Below are 27038 nucleotides of genomic sequence, written 5' to 3'. Positions count from 1 at the left end.
AGGAAATAAAGGAAGTCGACAAACATTTTACCTGGCCACAAGTCAAGGCTATGACTGGCAATCACCCAGGATAGAGATCTTTCAATTCGGCCCTCTGCCCCCACCATGGGTGCTCGGGACTGAAAGTGATAGTGCTAAAGCGATGATTGAAAGGTGGAAGCATAACTACAACAAAAACCTGACTGTTTAGGAATGTCAATGTATTTGTAGAATACATTTGCAGTGCTTCTAATTCATTCCTGTGCCTGTTAGATCTTTGTACAAGACCTGCAATTTGTTCATGCAGAATTTATATGTACAACTTAAGTCACTGGTTACAAGCAGAACTGTCTGCATGTTCCCACAAACACACCATTGCATCATCCGCACCAAGCCAAGCTTGGATTATTTCATTTCGCATAACATGCTGTCACTGTGTTGTGCGCCTCATCCGCTTAGGAGGTTAACAATCTCCATCCATCATCAGATCTGCGGTGGAGCAGCCATGTAAACAAACTCGACGTTGCCCCTCTCATGGTTTCATCAAGTGTGCAAATATAGCCAGCCAACATCCATATAGCATCGTCATCATCATCATCATCATCATTACCACCGCATCGCCGAGAAATTTATACTGAAGTCCATTACATTTTCCACCTGCCCGACCGAGGACGGCGTTGCTTCCTAGTTCCAATCGTCATCGTAGGCCTGGCCTGTAGGGTCGTCGGTTGGGCAGCGATACTGTAACATATGAGGTTTTACACCATTAGTCAGTCTATGACGCTCGTTCGCTTGTGGCTCTTGGGTAGTATAGGCAGGGCGACGACGATGATGATGATGGGGCGATGCTAATTCACAGTGGTGCAGAAAAACTAATTTGAGCACTTTCTGAGTGTGCCTAGTCAGAAAGCGCGCTCACGTCACAGTACGCGATTTCAATTTTGCTCGCATTAAAACGCAATTATTCCATCATGCTGCACTTTGGTTTAGTGGAGAGCTTCCAAATTGCTGCCCTGGGAGATTTTTTTTGCCTCCCACTGCAGATGAAGTGCCATTTAGAAAAACCTAGCCCTCTCGACCGAAGGGAAATGTTTACGAAACCTAGCCGAGATCGTCCATTTCCCTTGTTTGCTGGTTTTTATGGAAGTATGGTCATCCGAATTGTAAGCTAAATTGTGTGTCAACAATCTATGCACACTTAACACAGAAAAAAATATTCATGTAAAATTCAGCGAGAAATCATGCACATAAAGGGAATGCTAGAGTTAGTGCATATTTACATGATATATCATGTAAAATTACGTTACAATCGTGTAGATTTCCGCTAATAGTCACGTAACCGGTTGGAGTCCATGATGGTTTACGCGATGGTTCGCGGAAATTTACACGATGGTAATGTGATTTTACATTATATCTCATGTAAAAGTGCACTAACTCTAGCATTCCCTTTATGTGCATGATTTCTCGCTGAATTTTAATTACATATTTTTTTCTGTGTAGTTTTCGATACCAAGCTCGGTCATTATAACAAATACTGTTTTGTGGAACACTACACACCAAAAGCCGGATGAGGGTTTCAGCAAAATTTTGCTGAATTTTGCCGAGCTGAAGATTTTAGCAAAAAAATTGCTGAAATTCAGCAAAGTTTTGCTGATTTGTTCAGTAAGCTCTGCTGATCACCAGTAACGTTTTGCTGAAATTCAGCAAACTTTGCAAAGTATTCCTGAAAGCGTTTGGCGTATGCATCGTGCCCCACGTTAGGTGACTACGGACAATTACTAGCAAACCCTTCAAATGCTTATTTTTAGCTTCTATTGGGCATCCCGTTTGGGTACTGATATAGAACATTACAAATGCACAAAACACAATACAAACCATCAATATGCAACACTTAACATAAGTTGTGCCCAGTTACAAAAATGTATATCGAAGTCCGATCTCAGGATGGAATTGGAGAAGCTACGTTCAAAATTTGAGCAAAATCGGTTGAGCCTAAGGGGGCGCTCAAAACGCTTGAAGTTTGTATGGGAAAACTTGGCCAAATGTATGCAGAAATTTTAAGTTTTCGAATTTTGCCGCTAGGTGGCGCTGTAAACGTTTAATAATCAAACCCTTTGGTATTATTGTAGGTGACTATGTGCCAAACAACTTTGTCGAAGACCGCGAAGTGATCCAACGTCTGTAAAAAAAGTTATTCCCTAGGAAAAGTGAGGATAAACTTTATTGTTATTTTTCCAATACATGTAAAGGAATAATATCAATAATGAAATCACAATACTTTGCCTCACTTTGCCTAGGGTATAACTTTTTTCACAGCCGTCGGATCACTTCGCGGTCTTCGACAAAGTTCTTTGGCATATAGTCACCTACAATAATACCAAAGGGTTTGATTATCGAACGCTTACAGCGCCACGTAGCGGCGAAATTCGGAAACCTAAAATTTCTGCATACATTTGGCCAAGTTTTCCCATACAAACTTCAAGCGTTTTGAGCGCCCCCTTAGGCTCAATCAATTTTGCTCAAATTTTGAACGTAGCTTCTGGGAGTCCAAAACAACTGATTTAGGAGGTAAGACTTGGTATTTTTCGAAATTTTTGTTTTTCATATAAGTGTGGGCCACCCTAATGGCCAGGTTTCATTATTGTTCTTGGTGCATCAGTCTATCCTGTAATCGTATTTTTTTTTGGTGAGTTGCCTTTTGTTTGCAGCGTCAGTTGCTTACTTAGCTCAAGTTATGTCTATGAATTTCTAATCCTAAGGAGGCACCTTGATTTGGGCTGAAGTTTAAGATAATCTACATGTTGATGTTTGTGCTAGGGGACCGTTTGCTTGTCTTGTACTTGATTGTTACACGACATGACCTGAACACTACAAATGCTCATTGATGTTCAGGGCCAGATGTACAAGCAAGAGTATAACATATAATACAACATAATACGCCCAAACGCAAACGTAACACATTCCATGCAACAATCGAAGAATTTCCCTTGATAATGCAATTGTATGTATGTATGTATGTATGTAGCCACCATCCTAGCTTGAGTCTTGCTCTGCATGCAGTTCCACTTAACAGTAAAAATTAAATTACATTACCACTCTGATTTCAACATACCGCTGTATGAAGGGCCAAAAGGGGGTGTGGCGGACCCGTAAGTAGATACACTTACGCGAAATCCGCGGGTTAAAGAGAATCTTCTTCCAGCAGTATGATCCAGCAGGGTGAATAAAGAAATTCACATTACTTGTTAGGCTTTCTACGGGATGGTTTGTTTCAAGAAGGGCGCGTCAAATCCATTGCAACTGTTGGGATAGAAGAACCCATCTACAAGGATGTTATAGTTACTTCTCACCACACACCGGCTGGCAATCCACTCCGTCGTACAGTTACAACTTCAATGATGCCCTGATGCACCCTCCCGACCCCGCATAGTTATATAGTCAATATTATAATTTGTTATGATGGAATATAGCATTTAAATATAGAAATATCAATGTAATGGTATAATGAATAATTTGAATGAGTATCATTCGCTGACGAGTCCTTTCCTACCCTAGATGGCGTAAAATATAATGAAATACAATTTAATGTAGCGAACTGAAATAAGATATTAAATTGTAAATAATTTAAATGAGTATTATTTGCTGGCGAGTTCTTTGCTGACCTAAATAGCGTAGAAAATAATTACCGTAATATAATGCCAATGCACCCAATATAGTTACAAAGTTCATAGTATAATAAATTATGATGACATATAAAATTGAAATACGGCATATCAAATAAATATATATTATAATGCAATTTTAAGTCATTAAGTGTGTAATGTAGCGAAATGAAATGTGGTCTTAATTTGTATATAATTTGAATAAATGAGTATTATTTGCTGACAAATCAATTCATGACCTAGATGGTAAAGAGAAAATTATTATAAAAATAAAATGTAAAGGCAAAAGATCATATATAATCTCAAATATAATACATTGACCGGCACAAAAAAAGATCGACCACAAAGTGGTTACAGTTCACAATGAAAAATACATTCAAAAATGCTAAAATATACCTTTCACTGAATGCACTACATCCATTTTACATTGTTTTAGCAATCTGTGTTGAAAAATATTTGGTCTCTGAGGAATAAGATGATTTCTGAAAAGACTGGGAAAATTGCTCAAAAAATTGGTATGACAGAAAAAAAGATCCACTCAGCAATCAATTCTGAAACTTCTATATTTCGTCAAACCTTCACACGTTTCTCCTCTTGGTGTATACTTATTGTGATGTTTTCGACATATGAAAATTATTCTGACATGAGTCTCATCAATTTTAGGATGATACGGGGCGAATTTATTTTACATGGTGAGTATCATGGGCCAATTTTCCCAAAAATACAGAAACTATCTGTAAGCAAGAATGAATGCTATTAAATTTGAAAATAAATAAATTATAAATATAAAAACACTACACGAAATCAGACGCAGAAAAAATAAAATAACAATGAATAATAAAGTTCATCAATTCAGCTTTCTAAGGGATGGTTCTGAACAAGACGGGCGCGTCAAATCCATTACTACTGTTGGGATAGAAAAACCCCTCTACAAGGATGCTATAATATCTTCTCACCTAACTCCTGCTAGTAAGATTTATACGAGAAAAAATATATAGGAATGCAATTTAGTGAAATATATACAATACAATAAGAGATAATAAATAAACATACATAATTATATAAAATAGAACATAGTAAAATGAGATAATTGCGAGTATTATCAGAATTATTGTTTACCCACCACTAGTTTTATCATTACTATTACAAACATTATTATAATCAAACTTTATGGTTTCGCTGAATTTACTGTGAAAAATTGAAAAACAACTGTATATGTTATAAAATGTCAATGGTGTTTTTAAAACAATAAAGAGTTATAAAATAGATATGATAGAGTATGCTATGTAATGTGAGTAATAACAAATACTGTGAATTACAATAAAATTAATATGAAGTGAAATATGTTTTATATAATGTCATTTTGTGTTTTATTTGGTATATGAATGCTATTTTAGAATTATGGAGCGCCCTTATCTGAAATGCACTGTAATTTCCCTTGATAATGCAATTCGTGCAAAATTCTTAAAATGATTTTACAAATGTAACAACTACTTTGAAAACGTAACATCATTTTTGACAAAATTGAACCAAATAATTAGGATTTCATTTGTGGAGCGGACCTGGTGTGATGGTTAGAACACCTGACTATCACGCTGAGGACCTGGGATCGAATCCCCCTCCCGACAAACTCACAAAATGTGAGTTCTTCCTTCGGAAGGGGAGTAAAGCGTGGGTCCCGAGATGAACTAGCCTAGGGCTAAAAATCTTGTTAATACAGATAAAAAAGGATTTCATTTGAATGAATACTTCACTTGTTCGTTGTAGTATTTCTTCCACCGTTCAATCATCAGAATCAAAAATTTAAAACCTATCACGCATTATGTTGCTGCAAAAATAAAAACAGGAAGACACTGTACCCATGATCAATGGCACCAGAATAACCTAATTCGATCAAAACTCGAAAAAGAAAACGCTCTTCTTCTGTGGCCGTGTGCGCGCGCGCTCCCATAAAGAGCAGTTCAATCGAAAAATTATCGTCGGAAGCTCTGGGCTGGGCGTTGATGATTCCACGAAATGATGATCAGCTCCAACGGCCTCAATTAAACGTAAGGGGGGAGCCAGTTGCGTTCTCATTCTCTTCCCGTGAACAATTATCCGCATTCAAATGAAGTCTAATGAATAAATTTCATTCATTGCCAACCCGGGGCGGCGTTGTTGGCAGAAGAAGCAGCCGGGTGCCGGGGAGACAGCAATGAAAGAGAAATTTCCGACGACGACTACGAACCGACCGGTCAATCCCAGAAGTCAACCAGATGCAATTTCAATCTTGGAAAGACCTCAACATGAAGGCGCAGAAGTCACCAGTTGATCGTTCTTAATTGAATTAATTATTAACTGCAGCGGCAGCAGCAGCAGCAGAATGTCGTTTGTATCGGCTGTGAAGATTCACGGTACCGTCGTTGGGGGTGAGAATGGGTCAAAAAAGGATACTCAAAGATTGTTTGTTAAATAACAAATACAATTGAAGTCGGAATAACTTTTTATTTGGTATGTATACTCTTCTATATGTTAATGAAAGTTTAGCAAGAAAGTATCACATTATATGAATTACTTGCTAAACTACAGATAATTGAAAATTGACCCAATCTCACCCCTTAGAGGGGGTGAGAATGGGTCAAAGTATTCGAAGTCACCTGTCTAAGAATATAGGTTAAGTTTATTGATCATATCTAGTAAATCTATTTAAAATACAATGTAACCATGATGTGACGGGCTTGGTGGTCTAGTGGCTACCGCTTCTGATTCGTATGCAGAAGGTCATGGGTTCAATCCCTGGCCCGTCCTTTTCATCCTACTTTGTATCTTTCTATCCACTTTCTCTCGCTCTCTCTTCTTTACATATACAACTCATGTATATCCATATGTTCATAGCCATCGCTAGAACCAGAAACGAATTGAAAAAAGTCGTTTCCCTCCCTTCCAACTTCCACTCACAGCACAGTGTATATATATAACGCCTATAAGTTATGCAACCAAAGCGCGCTGTGCCGCTTGACCTTATTCACCTTATTCACCACACAATCTATCACGAACACTATAAATAACCCTATCCATGGATCGCATCACCGACCCAACGGTGACTCCCAGATCTCCCATCCTTTCCGTCTAACAAATACCCCAGTCCGTACGGGTTGTGGGGACGCAGAGTGCTCTCGGTCTCTAGTAGCAACAACCAGTACACTCTAACATTCCTTTCCCTTCCCAGCTGACTATAAGGACTTGGCCGGCGCCGTTATTGATCAAATATGCATGAGCTGCTAAAATTGCACTTTGAGAATAAGTGGAATGTCCCAGCCCCTTATTCAGTTGGATCTCAGTGCAACTGGTACCAGTTCAGATCAATCACGGAGGAGCAACCATTGACATGTATAGTCAGAATTGATCGTGATCGTTTTGATCGTTAAAATACAATGTAACCATGATGAATAAAAATTTAGGTAATTTGAAAAGATGATAAATCCACCTAAAAGGGCTAATACAACCGAAAAAATGGTTGAAATTTGAAAAAATAACGTTTGTATGTTGTATCGCCATTTTTAGCCACCATAATCATCCTCATTTAAAGTTTCAACCTCCAAGAGAGGAGGGAGGAAGATTACAATGAGGGAGGTACGCATTGAAAGATTGATTGAAAAAAAAATGATATTTTTAGTATACTGCATAAGAAATGTTTAACCAAGCCCTCCGTTATAAACTCCATGATCATGGATAGAGGGTCGTTCAAATATTATGTTATACAACATTTCACATTATTAGACCCTCTCTCGCAATAACATTTTAACGAATATCCAGTACACTAAAGGCTAGATGATGATTAGAGGAGCTGTCCAAACGCATGGGTGTATTTTTATAAATGATTTTAGGCACTAAACGTATGAACACACTCGCTTGACGCTTCTTCGACATATTTTCGAAAAAAAAGCGTGCTTTTATGAAGATACTCTAAACATGGCACCACTTTAAAGTCAAATGGGGACTGGATAACAGGTTGAATTTTTAGTTAAGGTTATATGCAGTCGATAACTTGCTTGACCCAATCTCACCCCCATTCTTAATATTTAGACGTAGGGTCGTAAATATTGAATTTTTAAATAAAAAGTGCATTGACAGCTCACTTTTTTCATTGCATCAACCAGGTAATACCTACAGCTAACTACTTATAAGAAAATTTAAGGTTAGGTGCTTGTGTGGAACATTGCGAAGGAGAATTTTTTTCAGAGTGATTTACTAGTAGTTTCATCACATAAGTTTAGCCACAAATTTAACAAAAAACGATTATTGCTAAACATCTTATTCTGCATCATGACGTTTAAAAATATCTCTTCTTTGAAATAATATAAAGTTTTCAATATAAATTAGTGATAGTTGAGGAGTTATTTCAAATTTTATGTTTCTCCGTTTTGACCCAATCTCACCCCCCAGTCCCATTGTCACCCCCATCGACGGTATGCAACAGTGAGCTTGGAAGAAATTATGGTCTCAATTAACTGTCACTAGACGTTGGGCATATTTAATTCATTGAGATTGAACTGGTCAGTAGACTGTGGGGACGGACACCCTGAGCTGGTGCATTTGTCAGAAATTAGAAATTACCATACGTACTTGCGTGTTTCTTCGTCGTTAGTGTACATGGTGTTCTGTAAAGGAAGATGAAAAATGACAAATAGGCATGTTGAGATTGAGTAAAATACCTAAATTGAAAACAATGTGAACCTATATTGCTATTTTCTAATGAAATTATGAGACTTATTCCTCCAAAATATCATAGAATTCTTTTAAAATATATTTTCAGATCAATCTGTTTTTAAGAATAGTCTTAGACGAGCTTGGTAATTCAATCGCTATTTCTTCTGATGTGTATGTTCTTGGTATTAATCCTTCAATATTCTATACCTATAAATCGATAACCCGCGAACTGTGCCACATCATCTTCACACAGCCTGTCATCAAACGGCAATCCACGCACCAACGTGAATCTTTGTCAATCGATCATCAAACGCACCCAACATCCACATTAACTTGCGCAGACGCTATGGGCTACGGTATTTATATACGGTCTGTGGTAAGCTAGTGAATTGCTTCATCACTTCCTCCCCCTTTCCCACATTGATCTGCAATGTAACAGGCGCCATAATTGCTAAAAATAGAAAATCACCAACATTTACACACTGAAAATGCCTGAGAAGACCTTCCTGCACCTCGAGCGTAGCCAATTTGGTCACTGACCTCTCAATCCTGTACTTATGCTTCACCGTCTGAACCATGGCCTGTTGGATTCTATGGTCCGTATCCGGATAGACGTCCGTTACAATATCTCGGAGCTTTTTTGCACATCATCATCATAGATGACACCACAGGCCGCCACACTCAACTGGCGACGCCTTTGAATGCCACTTCGTTGATGGTCGATGGATGGCAGATAGCTCTGTGGGTCTCACATATTGTCAGTCAGTCGCTGTGTCTGCTTGTACGGGTCCCGTAGGAGTTCGGCTCCGCTCATCGGTAGAACAGTACATTCATCGTTGACCGCACCAACACCACGAACAAAATGGTTCAGCGTTAACGCTTCCTCTGCTTCTGGTTCCATACTTATGTCCATTAGCGGCCGGAAGCTGATAAATTCTTCGGTCTTCGTTATCGGTGCCAGTGGCATTTCGTCGCCTATCGTTATCAGAGCATTTATAGCGCTCTGTCTACTCTTAGGTCATTTCGGGCAACGATTACGTTTAGGCATGCAAATCGTTCCTTAACACGGTTTATGTGTTGTGTTTGTCTTCATTTTATTTTGCATTTATAGTTTTCCACTATATTCCGTAATTTGGCGACCAACGTGAGACCCGAACATTTGTAGGGTTCTATGTTGCTGAATTCACGGAGTCAATCAATACCACCCAGACCCCATCCCTATCGCCTTCACGGTGGACAGTCCTCGTTGTCCTGCATGTCCCTGACCTGCGGCCGACCGTGACAGTTAGCGGGTCCCAGTAGTCCAAACCGGTATGCCTGAACGGTGGCGGCCATTCTTGGGTTCAGCGGCGACACTTCTGCATCTTGTACCTGCCACAGGTTCTCTCGATCTTCTTCATCTCCGTTCGCAAGTTTTGAATCTAGAAACGCTTCAAAGTTTCGCTAACTGTGGTCTTCGTGTTCCCGTGGGCGGCTCATTGGTGTACGGATTCTTTCTCGATAGAATTACCGGGAACCGCAGCTTGAATAATAACGATGGTCCTTGCGCCGCTCTGCCTTTCATCTGCAGTACGTCTTCGGCGTCCAGTCACAGGCTCAACCTGTAAAGACTGCTGGTCTTCTGTAATTTTTGTTACTTTTTGGTACGATAGCTACTGGCGTGTAGATTTCGTATCCGAATCAAACAACCTGGATCGACATTCTGAGATATGTCTCCGCTTCCTGGTACTCCTCTCGCTTTGCCGTCAGTAGCTTCATTTGCACACTCTTTTTAATAAGGCTGGTAATTCCTTGCAGTGTCCGGTACGGCCTCAAGCGAAAAACCATGGCCCATCTGATCACAGGCTGTGCGCTTTCTACCATTTCGGTAACGAGTCGGCACCCATCTTCATTCTGCGAGCCTCATTCCATTATTGAACGTCACAAACTGCTTATACCAACATAAGGTGATTGGACTACATCAAACGCTGTATCGCCGACGGAGATCGCCAGCCTTACTTCTGTAACTGCAGCTTGCAGCTCCAATCGTAGCATGGATATGTGCTGCAACGGCGCAACCTTCGACCTTGCCACGGAAATAGTAGCGGGAAAATTGAACTTCATCGTGCACTCTGCATAGATCTGCTATCCATGTCACGCAGTTCAACAGAATTTTCTAGGTAGGCAGTTTCTCGCTTTCAGCAGTCTTTCAGCTTGATGTGAAACAAGAACTCATCGCTCGCAGGGCTCTTCACAGTCACCAATACTCGCTCAGATTCAGACTCGCTATCCCCGCTAAGCCGCACATATTGAAACTCCTTTCGTTCTCCCGTGGCCTCCAGGAACTTCTCGAAGTTAGAGAATTAGCTGCAGAGCTGATAACCGTCTCTGGAGTGGACTGAACGGCTTCCTGGATCGCAGCATGGAACGGACTTTAGCGTACAGCTCGGGATCCTTCCACAGACGCTTCACAAGATACATCAGCCACTTCACCGCCATATGGTAGCCGTTACGATGTACGATATTGCCGTGCTTCAACAGAAGTCCTGGCCTCGAAACAATCACTGAGCATCCTCGTTGTTTTCTAAACAATCTCCTTCAATAATCTGTCTTCTTTCGGCTCAGGAAGCGAGGCGGCCTTGAAACGCCTTCATGAGTTCCATTTTGAATTCCTCTAAAAGATCAACTCGAAACAGTGGGGGCTACAACGGGAATTCCTCTAGAAGTTCCACCGAAACCCCTTGAAACGCCTCTTAAAGCCCCATTGAAACATCATAGAACCTCCTGAAACCACCAGCTCTACCCCCTCCTCTGTAACCCCTTGAAACGCTCCTCAAACGCCCCTAGAAGCCCACCTAAAACAACCTGGAACCTCCTAAAACGCCTCTGAAACCTCCATGAAACGCCCTGTAATCCCTTGAAACGCCTTTTCAAACCCCATTGAAACATCCTGGAAATCCCTGACCCACCAGAAACCCCATAAAACGCTTCTCAAATCTTCCTTGGCACGTCTCTTAAAGACCCTTCCCCCCCGCAATCATCCTGGAACCCCCTGAAACCTCTAGTTTTTTCACATCTACCATAACTTTTATTTATTTTTTTACGCGGTTTTTTTCCAAATAACGCAGTTTTTTGAAACGCCTTCATGAGTTCCATCTAGGATTCCTTCGTGAGTTTCAATGGGAGTTCTACTAGAAAATCAATCGGGATTTCCGGTAGAAGCTCTGATGGAAATTCCAGTAAATGTGTCATCGGAAACTCCTCTATGAGTTCCATTTCAAATTCCTCTAAAAGATCAACTCGAATCAGTGGGGGCTCCAATGGGGATTCCTCTAGGAGTTCCACAGGGACCTCTTGAAACGCCTCTTAAAGCCCCATTAAAACATCATAAAACCTCCTGAAACCACCAGCTGTACCCTCTCCTATGTAACTCCTCGAAACGCTCCTAAAAGCCCACCTCAAACAACCTGGAACCCCCTAAAACGCCTCTGAAACCTCCATGAAACGCCCTGTAATCCCTTGAAACGCCTTTTCAAATTCCATTGAAACATCCTGGAAATCCCTGAACCCACCAGAAACCCCATAAAACGCTTCTCAAATATCCCTGACACGTCTCTTAAAGACACCCCCCCCCTGCCAAAAATTCTGAAACCCCTTGAAATCTCTAGTTTTTCCACATCTACCGTAACTTTTATTTATTTATTTTTTACGCGGGTTTTTTAAACAACGCAGTTTTTTTTTTAATTACGTGGTTTTTTTACGCGGATCGCATAAGAAACTTCAGTGTATGAGATGTTCATTCAAATCTCCTTTATTCGATATTGAGGGGACCATCGATTCATGAAAATATTGAGTAGAAAAAAGAACGGAAATCGCGTAGTTCACTCTGTCGATTACTCTACAAATTCCAACTTTAATTCCTTTAGGATTTCCAGCACGGCATCCCTACAAGAAAGTCCTTCTGAGGATGCCATTTTTATGGGTTTCTTTTAAGGACTTCTTAAGGAACCCCTTTAAACACTTCTTTAGGGATTCCTACAGGAGTTTTGTCTAGGGTCTAGGAACTAGATCTAGGGATTTTCTCAAGAACTCCTCATGGATTTCCAAAGAAAACTCCTGGATTTCCAGAAGTAACTTTTTAAGAAACCCCAACAAGATGTTCTGGAACATTCCCACAAAGAACTTCTGAAGGATTCCCAGAAATAAAAAATGGAAAATTTCCATAAGGGACATCAGGAGGGCTTCCGAAAGGAATTTCTGGAAATGAGAAACTGCTGAAGAACTTGCAGAAGATATTCCTTTAGGATTTTCAGATGGAAATCCTGGATAATTCCTAGAAGGAACCTCTGGAGCTCTCTAAAAAAGATGTCCGGGAAAATTTAGATAACGAACCTATGAAAGATTCACAGATGAAACTTTTGGAAAATTCTTCTGGAGGATTCCCTGAAGGGACGCTGTAAGCTCTTGGAGAAATTCCAAAGACTTTTGTTGAGAATATCTATCAAAAGCCCTTAACAGTATTCGAGTAAGAAGTTTCAGCAGGAACTCTTACATGGATACCAAAATGAACGCTTGCAGGAATGCCAGAACGAATTACTAAAAAAAAAAATTCTTGGACGAGTCCCAGAACAATTTACTGGAAGAATCCCAGAAGGAACTCCTGATGAAATCTTAGAAAAACTTTTGGAGGAATTTCAGCAAAAATTTTTGGAAAGCCCCATTAGGAAATCCTGGTTCAATATCAGAAGGAATTCCTGGAGGGATCCGAAAAAAATAATTTTGGAGAAATTCCCATAGGAAATTCTGAAGAAAACCTCGGAAGAACTCCTGTAGGAATTTCAGCGAGAACATCTTGATGAATCTTAGGGTCTCCAGATAGCCTAGCGATTAAGGCTATGGATCGCCAATCCGGAGACGGCGGGTTCGATTCCCGTTCCAGTCGTGAAAATTTTACCGACTCCCTGGGCATAGTGTATCATTGTACTTGCCACACAATATACAAATTCATGCAATGACAGGCAAAGAAAGCCCTCCAATTAATAACTGTGGAAGTGCCTAAAGAATACTAAGTTGAAGCGAGGCAGGCCAAGTCCCAGTAGGGACGTTGAGCCATAAAGAAGATCTTGGTGAATCTCAAAAGCAACTATTAGAGGTATATCAGGAGATTCTTCTAATCTTCAATCTCTCCTTATCCCAGAAGGAACTCCTGATTAAATCTCTGAATGGTCTACAACTAAAACCATATATGCTGTGAGTTTTACCTCATGTAACTAAAAGCAATTTAGAAGTTACATCAATGAACGTAACTTTTCGAAGCATTGAAAGGTGATAGTTGGAATATTGTGATCATCTATATAGTGTTGTACCTTTAACATAAAATTTCAGTTTCAGTTAAAATTCGAAAGCCAACCTTTGAACTGCCATTTCGGCAATGATTTTTCATAAGGGCCTAACTGACTTGATCGATTTCTCTCTGTCGATTCTCTCTTTCGCTAATAACTTAATCAAAACAAACAAAATCATTATTTTTTTGGTTTCTATAGCAACATGTAGTCGTTTTCTTCGCATTTCAACCAAAAAATCTTTGGAAAACTCAATAAACATTCTGTGATAACACAAAGAGAGGATCGATGAAGAGAACTCGAAAATGTCAGTTAGGCCCAAATGAAAAACCAGTGTCGATTTGTTAACTTAAAGTTTCTATCGAAGTATTCTAGATTTCTGCACAAAATTCCCAAATTAGATTTGAATCCTGAATGTTGCAGTGCAATTTATTTTGATTTTAAGACATTTATTCTGAATTCGTTTCCAAAAGAACTCAAAAGCAGCATTCAAAAATCCCGTTTTTTTTTATTTAGGCCCAAACTATCGACGAACGAGACACGCGCATGCGTCGATGACCAATTAGTCGGTCGTTAAGCAATCGGTCAGCCCGATGCCCTCCTTCAGTAAAATAGATGCTTGCATCTTGTGGCATTTTAAATAGACAACCGCGGCGGTCAGCCCATACAATCACGAAGTTACGTAGACAGCTGCTGAGCTCGTTGAAGCCCTTTTGGTCCGCAGCGAATCATCATCCATCGACATCAGCATCAGCGTTGTTGGTGGTTGATGGTTTGTTTTTATTTTCCATCGTCTGTCGATTTTAACGAGAGGTGGTAGGTACGAGAGCGCGGCGTGCAGTTTGTTACGAACCGAATCAATATGCATAACGTTACATCCCCCGCCACTCCAAGGCAATCTGGGCTACTTACTGGGCTGCGCGGTAGCTTCTGGTTGGTCTGCTGCGCCAACTGGTGGTGAGATATGATTTCGATAGCGAAAGTTTGGTTTCCTGTACCTTGAAGGTATAAGGCTGGACAGAAGGTGGTGGCTGGCTGCTTAGCGTGCGTACTTAGTTGAGATGAGCATTTTACGATCGAAAACAAAACAGCTGTACCTTCGGAAGCATCTATGATTAGATCGATGTTGTAACATGTTTTATCTAGTTATGTCATCATTTTGTAATTGAGGATGTAGGCGAACGATACCGAAGCGAATCAAGATATGAGTCTTACGAATTGTGCATATTTTTCAAATCCTGAGGACATTAGCTAACGTTTACTTTTCTTTCTGTTTCTTTTCAGTATGAGAATGTTAACAATGATGGCAACGTATTGGTATGGTTGTGGTATGTATGATGACTCCTTAAATTTTCTCCAACAAACGATGTTTTGCATTGCTTTACTAATTCGAAAAAAAAAGTTTATTACAAAACAGTGGAACACCACAAATGGGCCATTTTATTTTTCGCATCGGGTCCCTTGTTGGGCGCCAATATAACAAACAGTGGTCGAACCCTACAAATGATCACAGAAAACCACATTATCGAAGTTCGACACGACTCGATACACTGAAAACGACCTTATAGTTGATGTCGGAATACGTATGTGTCATAAGATGAAAACACATAGATGTCATTAAACGGAACACTATTTAACTCCATTTACTTTTATTATCAGAGCCTTACAAATGCACAAAACAAAGAACAAACTATCAACATATAACACATAGGATAAATTGTGATAAATGTATAATGAAGTTCAATCCCAGAATGACGAACTTTCTTTATCGTTTTTGGTTCATCAGTCAATCATGTAATCGTCTGAGAGGTTGCCGTTTGTATGCAGCATTAGTTGCTTACATAGCTTGAGTTTGATCTAGGAATTTATACTCTTAAGGGGGCAACACCCCCATCCGGGCTGCAATACAGTACCGCCTGCATTGTGCTGTCAAAATGGTTGTGATAGGACTATCGCGTTGAACAAATGTGTATCATAAGCCAAGTATAAATCAGAACGCTGACGACACCATTCGATTTTTCGAGTTCTGCTGTTACCACATGGCGACCGTAACATATTGCAATGCATGCATTTAGCACAATCGAAATCCACCGCGCTTCGAAATCATGTGGGTGAGTAGGTAGGATAACGTCGAACGAGGTTGATGGATTACACACCAGTTTGCCGCCGAAAAGCCGCCCAAATTGAAACCGGCATACATATTGACAAATGTGCCGCGCCGATAGAAATTGTCTCTCCGACATGTTCGATTTTCGCGCCCACATATGAGCAATCTCTCTTTCGATTTTTTTTGCTTGCTTGCAGTTACTCATCACGTGACTGTGTCAGCCCCCTCCCAAATCCAAGCAAATGATGGTAATCGGCAAACAGTTGGTGGCAAGAAAATTGGAAAATTGTTCGCTTCTAATCAATTGCGGTCATTCCGTGGGGCACGGTCACAACAAGTAGCGGGGCGTTTCGTTTGTTTTACACGGCATCAATTATTCCGACCGATCGCTTTGTTTCGGCGCATTATGCGGCGGCATTGTCGGGTCCCAATTAACGCAATTGTTGAAATTGCGTTTCGGAGTTCGGTTCGGAGCGGCATCTATGAATGCATTTTTACTCTTGCTTCAGTATGTTGCTAGTAAATTGGGGGAATATTTACTTCATTATCACATTATGTTAGGTTACGATCTTGTGACCCGCATTTGAAGCGGCTACAAATTAGTTCTATACCTATGTTAAAATAAGTAGTTCTTTTTGGTCCTATTCGTAGAAGGCCAATCGATTCATATGACCTCAATGATTTGGTTGGATTTCATTAGATATGATGAGACTCATATTTTAAGCATATTTTAACGAGAGGTGTCAATATAAGGACAAAAATATTTCCAATAACGTGGGTAGATAACTTCTGAATGGTGCGTTCAGGTCCACCGGGATTCCCTATAGAAGTTCTGACGGAAATTCCAGTAAAAGTGCCGTTGAGAATTCCTCTATGAGCTCTCCCTCGAATTACTGTTGAAGATCTATTCGGAATCAGTGGGGACTCAAACGGGAATTCCTCCAAGAGTTCCACCCTAAAAACCGTCCGCAATCTTTAGGGGTTCTATCTGAATTTCCTCTAGGGGAATCACTGGGTATTCTTCCAGGAGTTTTGCTAACAATTCTCCCGGAATATTTTTTAGAGGATAAACTAGAACTTCTAAGGAACCTCTAGAAATTCCACCGGGAATTACTCTAAGAGATACATTGGGACCTCTAGGGATTCCACCGGAAATTTTCTAAAAGTTTTACCAGGTCTTCCTCTAGGATTTTCATTTGGAATTTCTGTAGAAGTGCCACTAATAGTTCCGGCGGTCTATAGGGAATTCCTCTCGGAGATCCACTAAAATTTTTAGTAAAAGTTACACCGGGAATTCATCTACAAGATTAACTAGAACCAGTAGGAGTTCCATCGGGAATTCGTCCAGGTGTTTCACCGGGAATTTCTCTAGAAGATCTACCCAAACCTCTGAGGGTTCCACCGGGAATTCATCCAGGAGCTACATCCGGAATTCCTCCAGGAGTTCCACTGGGGATTTCTCCAGCTGTTTCATCGGAGCTCCGCCAGGAATTTTTTTTAAGATTTTCACTGGTAATTAGTCTGGAAGTCCCATCGAGGATTCTTCGACGAATTCCTCTCGGAGCTCCACCGGGAACACCTCCAAGTAGTCCATCGAAAATTATTTTGAATGATCAACCGAAACATGTACGTGTTCCTTCGGGAGTGGATTCGATGTGGTTGGGGGGGGGGGGGGGGGGGGGTCCAAGAGTTCCGTTAAAAATACTCCCATATACTCCGAGGGTTTCCACCGAGATTTTTCTTCCGTAATTCTTTCAGGATTTCATGCAGTACATTTTTCCAGAGTTGCTCCGACAACTCGGAAGTTCCTCCGAGAATACGTCCTTAAGTTCCTTCGAAAAATATACATTCAATTTAAGTGTGTAATGGCGGCGAAGTCGAAGTGTACATGGGATGACCAAAATGTTTGGGGTAGGCAACTTTTTCTCTCCCACAAAAAAAATTCAACATGCTGTAACTTTTCATAGAGTGCATAAAAAAATCTCAAATATGTGCATATGTGCATCATTGGTATAAATTTGGGCTCGATTGATTAATTTTTCGCAAAGTTAGAACCGTTCGGGTAAAACACTATTATTTGGACAACTAATTTTTGAACTGTAAGTTATATCGGATTGAAATGTTTACCCATATAGAGCAAAATAAGTCAAATTTACAATACCACACAAAAATTTCAAAATGTGTTCTTCCTTCAATCTAAATAGGCTCTAATATATCTGATTACAGATAACTTGAGAACAGAAGTGGAAAATCTTTGGATATCAACTCTAAAATTTATTGACATTGATGTAAAAAAAATACATTTTTTCAACAGGGTGTCTACTACCTGGAAAAACCTGGAAACTTGGAATTATCGGGGAATTTTATTTACCCTGGAAAAAACCTGGAATTATCAGGGAATTCTGGAGTCAATCAGGGATTTTTTGATAGTAAGGAATTTTATTGAAACTAGTTTGAATTTGATCAATATAAAATTCTTTAACAAGTTCTGGTGAAATATATAGAGCCATTACTTTCATTTCTGGAATAAGTTTCTTCAGAACTCTTAGAGTTGCTTTTAAAAGATCTTCGAGGGGAGTTGGCAGCCGAAGCTGGGAAGAAACTTCTAATAGTTTCTTATTGGCTTCATTTTAAAATTAAGCTAAAACGCTTCGAGATTATTTTGGTTACTGGTGGATCTCGGAAAATTTCTAGAAGGAATTTCCTGATTCTTAAAAAAATCACAGATTTTTTTTGAAGCATTCGTTTATGATTTTTTCAGGGAATATCTGACTTATTTCTAACGGAAATCATGAGTGAGAGCATTGAGATGTTCTCTGAAGTAGCTAGAAAAATTCTCCACATAGAGTAACTCGCCAATTGGCGATTTACCTAAGCCAGTGACACATCTGAGGAAATTTTTAAACTGTAGTCCAGCCCTCACGAAGGATCGAATGGAGAACCAGAAGTCCCGGAAAAATGTCTGACGGAAATCTTAACATATATCTACTACCAGAATATAAAAAAATCTTGGAACAAACTTTTAAAAAAATATCTTAGGAGTGCACTCCTTATTTACCATTGTAATAATGATAGGAGTGAGTCGAATTACCAAAAGAATTGCAAGTCTAGCTTCTGGTGACACTCCTTTAAAAGGCCTGACGTAATTGCTTGTATATCTTGAGATAGATTCTTTGGGTACAAACCGTGAGGAAATTTTTAGAAATTAAACTCGGCAAATTTGTGTACGACCTATTGGAAGTATTTCCAAGGAATTCCTGGTAGAGCATCATGCAAATCTCTGATTATTCTTAAATCAATTTTTGACAAATCTCTTAACCCTTTCAGGACGGTTGGGTCGTTTGCACCTCGCTGACGTGTTCTACAGCGGCGAGGGTGGTCAAAAATGTCGTCCCGATGGGGTTAAATGAATGATTGGTTATCTGCTTGAAGAAAAGGAGTAGTTTTAAATAATAGTTTGTAGTTTTTTTCAGAAAATATTTAAAAAAGTATATAGTTAGATGGAATGTAAAATACTCTAAGTGATATTGTTTAAATCTGTAGACTTCGAATAATTTTGAAATCAGACTTATTGAGGATTGTTTTTATGAATGTAGACAGAGTCTACTGAAATGTTGCAGAAAGTTCTCTATTTACTTTTGTTTTTTTCTACGAGATTTCCAACACAAATCCGTTAGAATACCAATATGGCAGCCAGAATGGCTGACTTTTGTACCTTCTCGATTTAAGGTGCAGAAATCTCATAATAACCTAAACCAGCGCGCTGGATATTCTAATATTAAGCTGTTTACAAGTGAGCAAGAATAATAAAACTATCGTTGCAAGTTTATTTCTTGAGATTTGTGCATCTAGATTTCTGGTGCAAGGTTGAATTGAGATTTCAAAAAGGTTGTCCTTAAATAGACCTTTGTACCAACTTCTATATGAAGTTTAACCTGAAATAAATACAGTAATGCCGCTGCAGATTTCTTCTAACAAAATTCAGTAAATTTATCTGCTTCGTATATGGAAAAAATCACTGGAGTGGTATTTATGTGAACCTGGAATTTTTTCTAAGATCTGGAAAAAACCTGGAAAAATCAGGGAATTTTATTTTTGCAAACGAGTAGACACCCTGTTCAAGAAAAATCCCAAAAGTTTCAATTCATGTTTTAATAGTTTGTGAAGCATTTACATATTGTTAATGTACGTTCAAAATTTCACTCAATTCGGTTCACTGAGTTATGACACCTCAAAAATGAGTTGTCTGGAAAAATAGTGTTTTACCCGAACGGTTCTAACTTTGCGAAATATTAATTAATCGAGCCCAAATTTGTACCAATGATGCACACATAATAGGTTGACAAACAGTCAACATTTGAGATTGTTTGATGCGCTCCATGAAAAGTTATAGCTTGTTGAACTTTTTTGTGAGAGAAAGAAAAGTTGCCTATCCCAAACATTTTGGCCATCCCCTGTATTTGGCAGCGTCCATTTATTACATAACGCTAAAATCTACATTTTGAGAAAGTCCTTGAATTTTTGCATGGACCGTAATGCTCGTTTGTACCTCCTACTCCCCCTATAGCGCTACGTAATTTGTGGGTGGCACCTTCTCGTTAGAAAGGATTTCAAACTAAAATTTCCCCCACAGTTTTTGTACAGTATGCGGCATGAAAACATGCGAAAGTGATCGCAGCAGTCCACGAACGCGCGCGGACGTGTGGAAAAATTTGGCTGTCAGTTTTTTCGGATTCGCGAAATTTCGATTCGGCCGATTGATTTGTGATTTGGCTAAAGATTATTCATAACCAAAGTATCGTCAATGTTACCCTTCCGGCGTGCCAAACCGGGCCCCAACGGGAGTGATCCAAGTGCGGCCGCGGGGAGAGCGCGGTCGAAAAAAGTGATAATTTGTGAGATTGTGAAAATATTCTGGAGAAATCATCCGTCATACGCCATGGAGAAGAGGGCAATCGAAAAACAGTGATGTGCTGCATGCGGTGCTTTCCCCGTGGTACACACAAGAAGCAATTAAAATAAAGAAGACGAAACCTTTCGAGAACATTGTGCAACGTTCCTGTCGGGGTTTCCTAAAGAAAGGATAAGTGAAAAAGGCTTTGCCGCGAAGAATCTAGACGTGTTCTTATGGGAGACTTTCGGGAACATTGTGTACGAAGGAACAAGTGTATGTCGGTGTCAAAAGATTAGACTTCGTGTCGGATACTGATTGGCCACAGTTTTAGTGTGGGTGGTGGCAGTGTCCGGGATCTTGATTCTTGATCGTCGTTCTTCGTCTCGGTCCATCCTTTTTGCGGATATTAAAAAAAAATTACATCGGGTGTCGCGAAAAGGTAGCCTCTGCAATAAATGCGCTACTTCCATCATCTCTCGCCAGCCTCGCCAGAGCCAGTGGACTACGCTACGATGGAACTGGGTGAGATCTTTCTGATTACATTATTTGTACATAACTACATATAAATTGAAAATTCGCTATTTTCAACATCCGTTCATCTATTGGAAGCTGCTTCAGTTCTGGGCTCTTTCTAAGTTGATGAATAGATCAATAAAAAATGCTTGCAAGGACTTGGCCAGGTGTGTGAAGTTGAGTGGGTCTATGACATTATAGATAGTAGCGAAATCAACAATGTCAATGGATATATTCAACTTTGCAACTCCACCCAAGATTTGTGCAAGTATTCATGCTATGCTATGCTATGCTAGTATGCGGCATGAAACCATGCGAAAGTGTTTTTTTTTTTCAACTTCAAACCTAATTTTCGTCTATTTGACATTAACCAATCCATGTTTTAACGTTCCATGAGCTCTAACAAGCTAATTTTCTGAAAAGTTGACTTTGTCTTTTTCCATTTTGGTAAAAAAAAACATTAACAAAATAGCGCCTGAACCTGAAAACAATCAGTAGGGTCTGGGACTATTTGGGCAGGAGCACCTATTTTGGGCACTTGCTGCTATAACTCAGTCAATTTCAAACCGATTGACTTGAATTTTTACACATGCCTAGTTATTGTGCGTGCCTTATCGTATATCAAAAATCAAGTCAATAGGTTCAAAATTGACTGAGTTATAGCAGCAAGTGCCCAAAATAGGTGCTCCTGCCCAAATGGTTCCAGACCCTATTATCAAACCACAAAAAAGTAAACGGGTCGCTAAATTTCACATCTGATAAAATAAATAATTTAATTTTCTCTATAATATCATCAAATGTATGTACTGTTTTCAACAACATGCAAGGATGGGAACACTCACTTCTCGCGTTACATTTGAAAAGGGCCTATCCCTAAAATGTAAACAAATCGATTTTGATACCTTTCCATAGCACGGTGTCTTTTTTGTATAACTTTATAAAAAAAAATTCGGCATGTCTCAAAATTGGACAGAAGCAAGTTTGGACTTTCCCCTTTCATTTGCGACTATGACCAAAATAAACTGTCGGAGGGTCTAGAGCAACTTTTTTTTTTTGAAGTTTTTTTTTCATTCAAATTAACGTTAATTTAGCCAAGAAACAAAAAAAAATGCAGTGTGAATTTCTTTATTAATTAGGATGTTATATTAGCTATTATAATGACTAAGCCTTCTTAAGGTGGTAGTAGAACGAAACCACGACGAAATTTCATGAGCACATACCTAGCGAACCGAATGGTCAGTCACGCTGAAAAATTGATCAAATAGTTTATAAGGTAACACATGATGAATTAGACATTTTTTGAAAATTGATTTCGGAAAATTTTGAACTGGGACTTTGGAACGTCAAAAACGCAACGCAAATGTAAGACAAATATCCGTAAAAACAGTGCTCTTGGTAAAAAATCAGTTTCTGCCGGACATTGACGTGAGAAGCGGGTATTTGCTGTTGTTGGTCATTTGCTATAAATAAAAATCAAAACGTGGAAGTCCACAAGTACAAAAAGTTTCAGCGTTTATCTACAAGGAGTGGAATGTTGTGTAAATGTGACGTGTGTGTGGCTGCTCGTGTGACCTTGGCTCAGTTCGGCGGCTATCAGATCAACAACTCTAAGAAACGTGTGAGGCCTTCGGTGTCAGAGAATTCAAAAAAGGTACAGCAAAACTTTGTACGATTTGTTATTCCGAACTTTCCAAGGGCAAAAGGCATTCGTGTACTTGGAACAGTTCCAAGTTCCACATCCTGCGGTTCCATGTTCCAGAATTTTGTAATTCCGTTGGTTCTGGATTAGGACGATATGGCGAACTGGCTAGTGAGACCGTCCATTTTGATTTTGGTCTAACTTTGGACAAGTTGAAAGTTCCAGAGTCATCAGAGCACTACGACGATTACTAGCCATTGCTCTGTTGCTACTAAGATGGTAATCTCAGATTCTACTTCATATTATGCAACAAAAACTTATCATTGTGTATGCAGTGCATATGCTGATTGGTTTTCAGCATCTTCAGTGCGATAGACTCGTGTTAGAAAGAGAGGCAAGATAGGAAAAATAACACGGCGTCCCGTTTCACTTTAATAGATTTTTCCACAAACTTCTTATGGTATTCAAAGGTCTAATTTATCGCGAAATTTTATATGAGAATTCATCAGCGTTTTGATTTGAGGGTATACTGGGTGCCCTCCAGCAGCTTTTCTTCAAAAAAGTCCCATAGAAAATTCTATGTAAACTTTGATCGGCTGGCGCGAAAATACAGCTTCTCAATTCAAGCTGATTTTTTGCACAGTTGATATGGAACCTAAACGGAATTAAAAAAGTAGGTTGTGTAGGTAGTGAGACTTAACATTTTTCATATAATTGTGTCCTCGCTAATGTGCATCAAATGACACATTCCGTCAAATTTTGACTACACGCCAAGAAATTTGCTACTTTCTGTAGGCAGTTTTCAAAGTTTCGATTATTATTAGAAGGATATAAGTAAATCTCTTCATTTTGTTGCAAAAAGAATCAAAATCGATAGCAGGAGCCCGGAAATATCGCTCGATGAAGTTCAAAAACTGCGGTGTAGAAGTGCGTGAAATGTGTCATATGCAGAAAATTTTTGAAAAAAAAATACTCTAGACCCCCCGAAAGTTTATTTCGGTGTTGATCGTTAATAAAAGGAGGAAGTCTCAGCTTAATTGTGTCAAATTTTCAGACATGCCGAATTTTTTGTTTTGAATTTGTTCTTCGCAACACACCGTGCATAGCATCCCCCAACAGTAACATACTGTGCAAACATCTCCCACCTAACCATTAATCATATCAGAATAAACCCCACCTTTAAAACGGCCGATTATTGTTTTTTTCCCAATCATTGATAAGCCCGTGCTTCAAATGGGCCAGTAACGGTAAAATTTTGTTTTTATTTGTTGGTCCTCTCGTTTAAAGGGCCGACAACCGAAAATTTTCGGAGCGGCTCTCGGCCCGAGCGCCGAGGGCGAGAATTCTCTCTCTCCAAAACGGCCAAGCCTTGATACGATGTCAACAACGGACTCACTCGGGGGACCAACCCACGCTAAAAAAAATTAGAAAGACTCACAATAAGGCGTACACAAGGTGAAACTTTTCAAATTAGCTGAACCTGTTTATCCATAATTTTTCATACTTTTTTGATATCTTTTAATGCAAAATTGATTATTGAAGCATAGATACATCTATTCTTGTGTCATTAAAACGAAAAGCATGTTGAAAAATCCGAAAACTGTGAAATTCGAATAAGAAATGTGATGGAAAATGTTTGCATCGATTTTTCTCAATGTTTACGTTCTAGGGATAGGCCCTTTTCAAATGTAACGCGAGACTTGCTGTTTTCTCAGCTCAGAAGCATGCAAACAAGAAACAATGTATGTGCGACTTTTGCCTTGTGGTTTTGTCCAAAAGTTTGCCGAACAGAGTAGGGATCGCACACGCATGCCAAAGTCGTGAGGGAGCTACGAAGGCAACTCTCCACGAGGTGAATGTAAATTACACTCACCTCGTGGGGAGCAGAGATGGAAATACTCTCATCGTGAATCAACTCGCGAGTGTAAAAGCAACAAACGGTTTACTCACGGTGCCGAGAGCAAGCCGTGTATAAGTTTATTCGCACCCGCTTGCTTCACGAGTATAAAGCAAAACAAAAACAAAAACACTCATGAATTTTTATTCGCGAAGATCAAGTGGTGATGCGGGAATTGCATTTTAGTGCGATTTCAATAGCAAAACAAGTAATTATCCATCAGATAGTAGTGTTTTGTGCTTTATTGTTCCTGAAAAGTTAATCTGTCGGCCGTGTAAATTCGTTTTTTCACAAAATTGAAAAATGTTCTGAGCTGCTTCGCGAATCAATCACGAGTGCGACCAGCTTCGTTAGCTCGCGAGTGAAGGAAGTGCGAATATATTCTGGCTTCTGTTGTTCACGAGTAGGATAGCTTTGCGTTTGTGTCTACTCAGCTGCATTCCTCACTGTTTTCTATCACTGGTGTGGAGTCGCTTTCACCGCTCTGTCACAACATTAGTATGCGTGTGCGACCTCTACTCTATTCGCCAAACTTTTAGACAAAACCACAGGGCAAAAGTCGTCCATACATTGTTTCTTGATTGCACGCTTCTGAGCTGAGAAAATAGCAAGTGAGTGTAACTCTTTGGAAGTGAGTGTTCCCATCCCTGACAACATGTCTATATCCCATCGAAAATCGTCTGTTTGTATCGTTATAGCTTGTTTGTCCACTCTACGTTTGACCAGCAGCAACACGCCACACCATGCTGTTACGTGTCAACAAAAAGCCCCTATCCCCCTATCCTTTCCTCAAATATTTTGTTCCCCCTAACCTCTACCAAACCGCGGCTTTACGGTTCCCTAAAACTAACATAGTTTATAAGTCAAAAACATGACATTGTGAAGAGTTTTAACCGAATTCGGCTCCGTTATGCCTGTTGGCGCGTGAGCCTAAAATAAATGATAAAGTAAAAAAACATGTCTCTGGATTTGTATGCCTTGGATTATCATCGAATTTAGTATTTCGCCGCCATTTTGTCTTATGACAATTGGGCGCGCAATTTTTCGATACTCACTTTCCCGGCTTACATTTTCACAAGTTAATAAGGCTGATACAAATTTAATTTTGACTTTTTGTCTCCCCCCCCCCCTTCAAAATTTTTTGGCTGGATTTTGAGTTTTGAGGGGGCAGATGAAAAATATTTATCAAATTTTCGGTTCTTGATAAAAATTCTTTAACAAATCCGATGAGTTTTTAATATTTTTCAAAATAAATGCTTTATTATTTTTATCCCCCCCTCGACCAGTCCCATAGTGGTGGGACAAAAAGTGAAATAAATATTTGTAACGGCCTAATCAAATATATTTCTTTTTATTGTCCATTGCAAGTATGCATATACACTGCCATAAAAAAAAAACAGTCATATATACCCCAAATTTTTGAATTTTTTCAACAAGTCGGACAAATGTTTCCCCTTCCGATCTCTTCGGACGTTCTTTTAAAACTTCCCTGTAATCTTAAAAAATGATTCACTGACGAATTCAGCTGCGACCGTTTGTGATTAGATTAGTCACTTAAGAGTCATTCCTTCAATGCACTAAAAACTGACAGCTTTTACCCTCGCTATACATTACACTATGTGTGTTTCACTATTCTTAAACAGTTGTAACTAGAAATCCTCTAGAGCGGAAGTTACAAATGTCGATTCGGCAACGCTGTTTGTTTACAACAGCTTCCAACACTTGCCACAAAGCTAGAAGTTCAAACTTTGTGCGTGACTTTGTTGTGGTGAAAGTTATTTTGTTTACAATTGCTAATTATGGCCGATTCTTTCCCAAAATTTTAAGATATTAAAAATGAATAATAATTATTTGTTTAAATCTGATTACAATACCGGTCAATTGACGCATTCTTACAAACTATAAACATGCACATTTTGCTCACGCATTGACAGTTCTTTCTGTGCGATTGATTGATTGATTGATTGATTGATTGATTGATCTCTATAATGTAGGATTACTAGTTGTGACTACCGTAACGTTAGTATACAGTCAAACCTCGATATAACGTAACAGCATTTTCATTTTTGTTACGTTATATCAAAGTTACGTTATATCGACTTAAATGGAACCAGAAAACAACAAAAATATAGGTTCATTTCACTCATATCGGCCCATCCGTGCGAGAACCCAAATTTGGCTAAACTGTGTGAAAGCTCTGAGTGGGTATTTTACGTCTGATCCCGGCTGAAAATTGCAACCCATCGCAAAGTTGTTTCGACCCAGCGTTGACTTCGAAGTACCCTAGTGGGTTGAAATAAGCCCACTTTTCGGTAAATGGCAGAAACCCTCGCACGG

General features: G+C 39.4%; 1 protein-coding gene across 10 annotated transcripts in view; it reads left to right on the top strand.

Annotated features, from left to right (window-relative positions):
* LOC115254121 (uncharacterized) overlaps positions 1-27038 on the top strand; it is a 217108-nt gene that overhangs the window by 64121 nt on the left and 125949 nt on the right. The window contains exon 4 of one of the 10 annotated variants that reach the window (XR_009996166.1): positions 14936-14954. The exons of the other annotated variants lie outside the window; for them this stretch is intronic. The gene's annotated coding sequence lies outside the window, so the exon portion shown is untranslated. Of the gene's footprint in view, positions 1-14935; positions 14955-27038 lie in introns of those variants that run through there. 10 annotated transcript variants of the gene reach the window in all.

This window comes from Aedes albopictus, chromosome 1, assembly GCF_035046485.1.
Source record: "Aedes albopictus strain Foshan chromosome 1, AalbF5, whole genome shotgun sequence".
Lineage (NCBI taxonomy): Eukaryota > Metazoa > Arthropoda > Insecta > Diptera > Culicidae > Aedes > Aedes albopictus.
The sequence above is the reverse complement of the archived record's forward strand: the minus strand, read 5'-3'. Positions and strand labels throughout refer to the sequence as shown.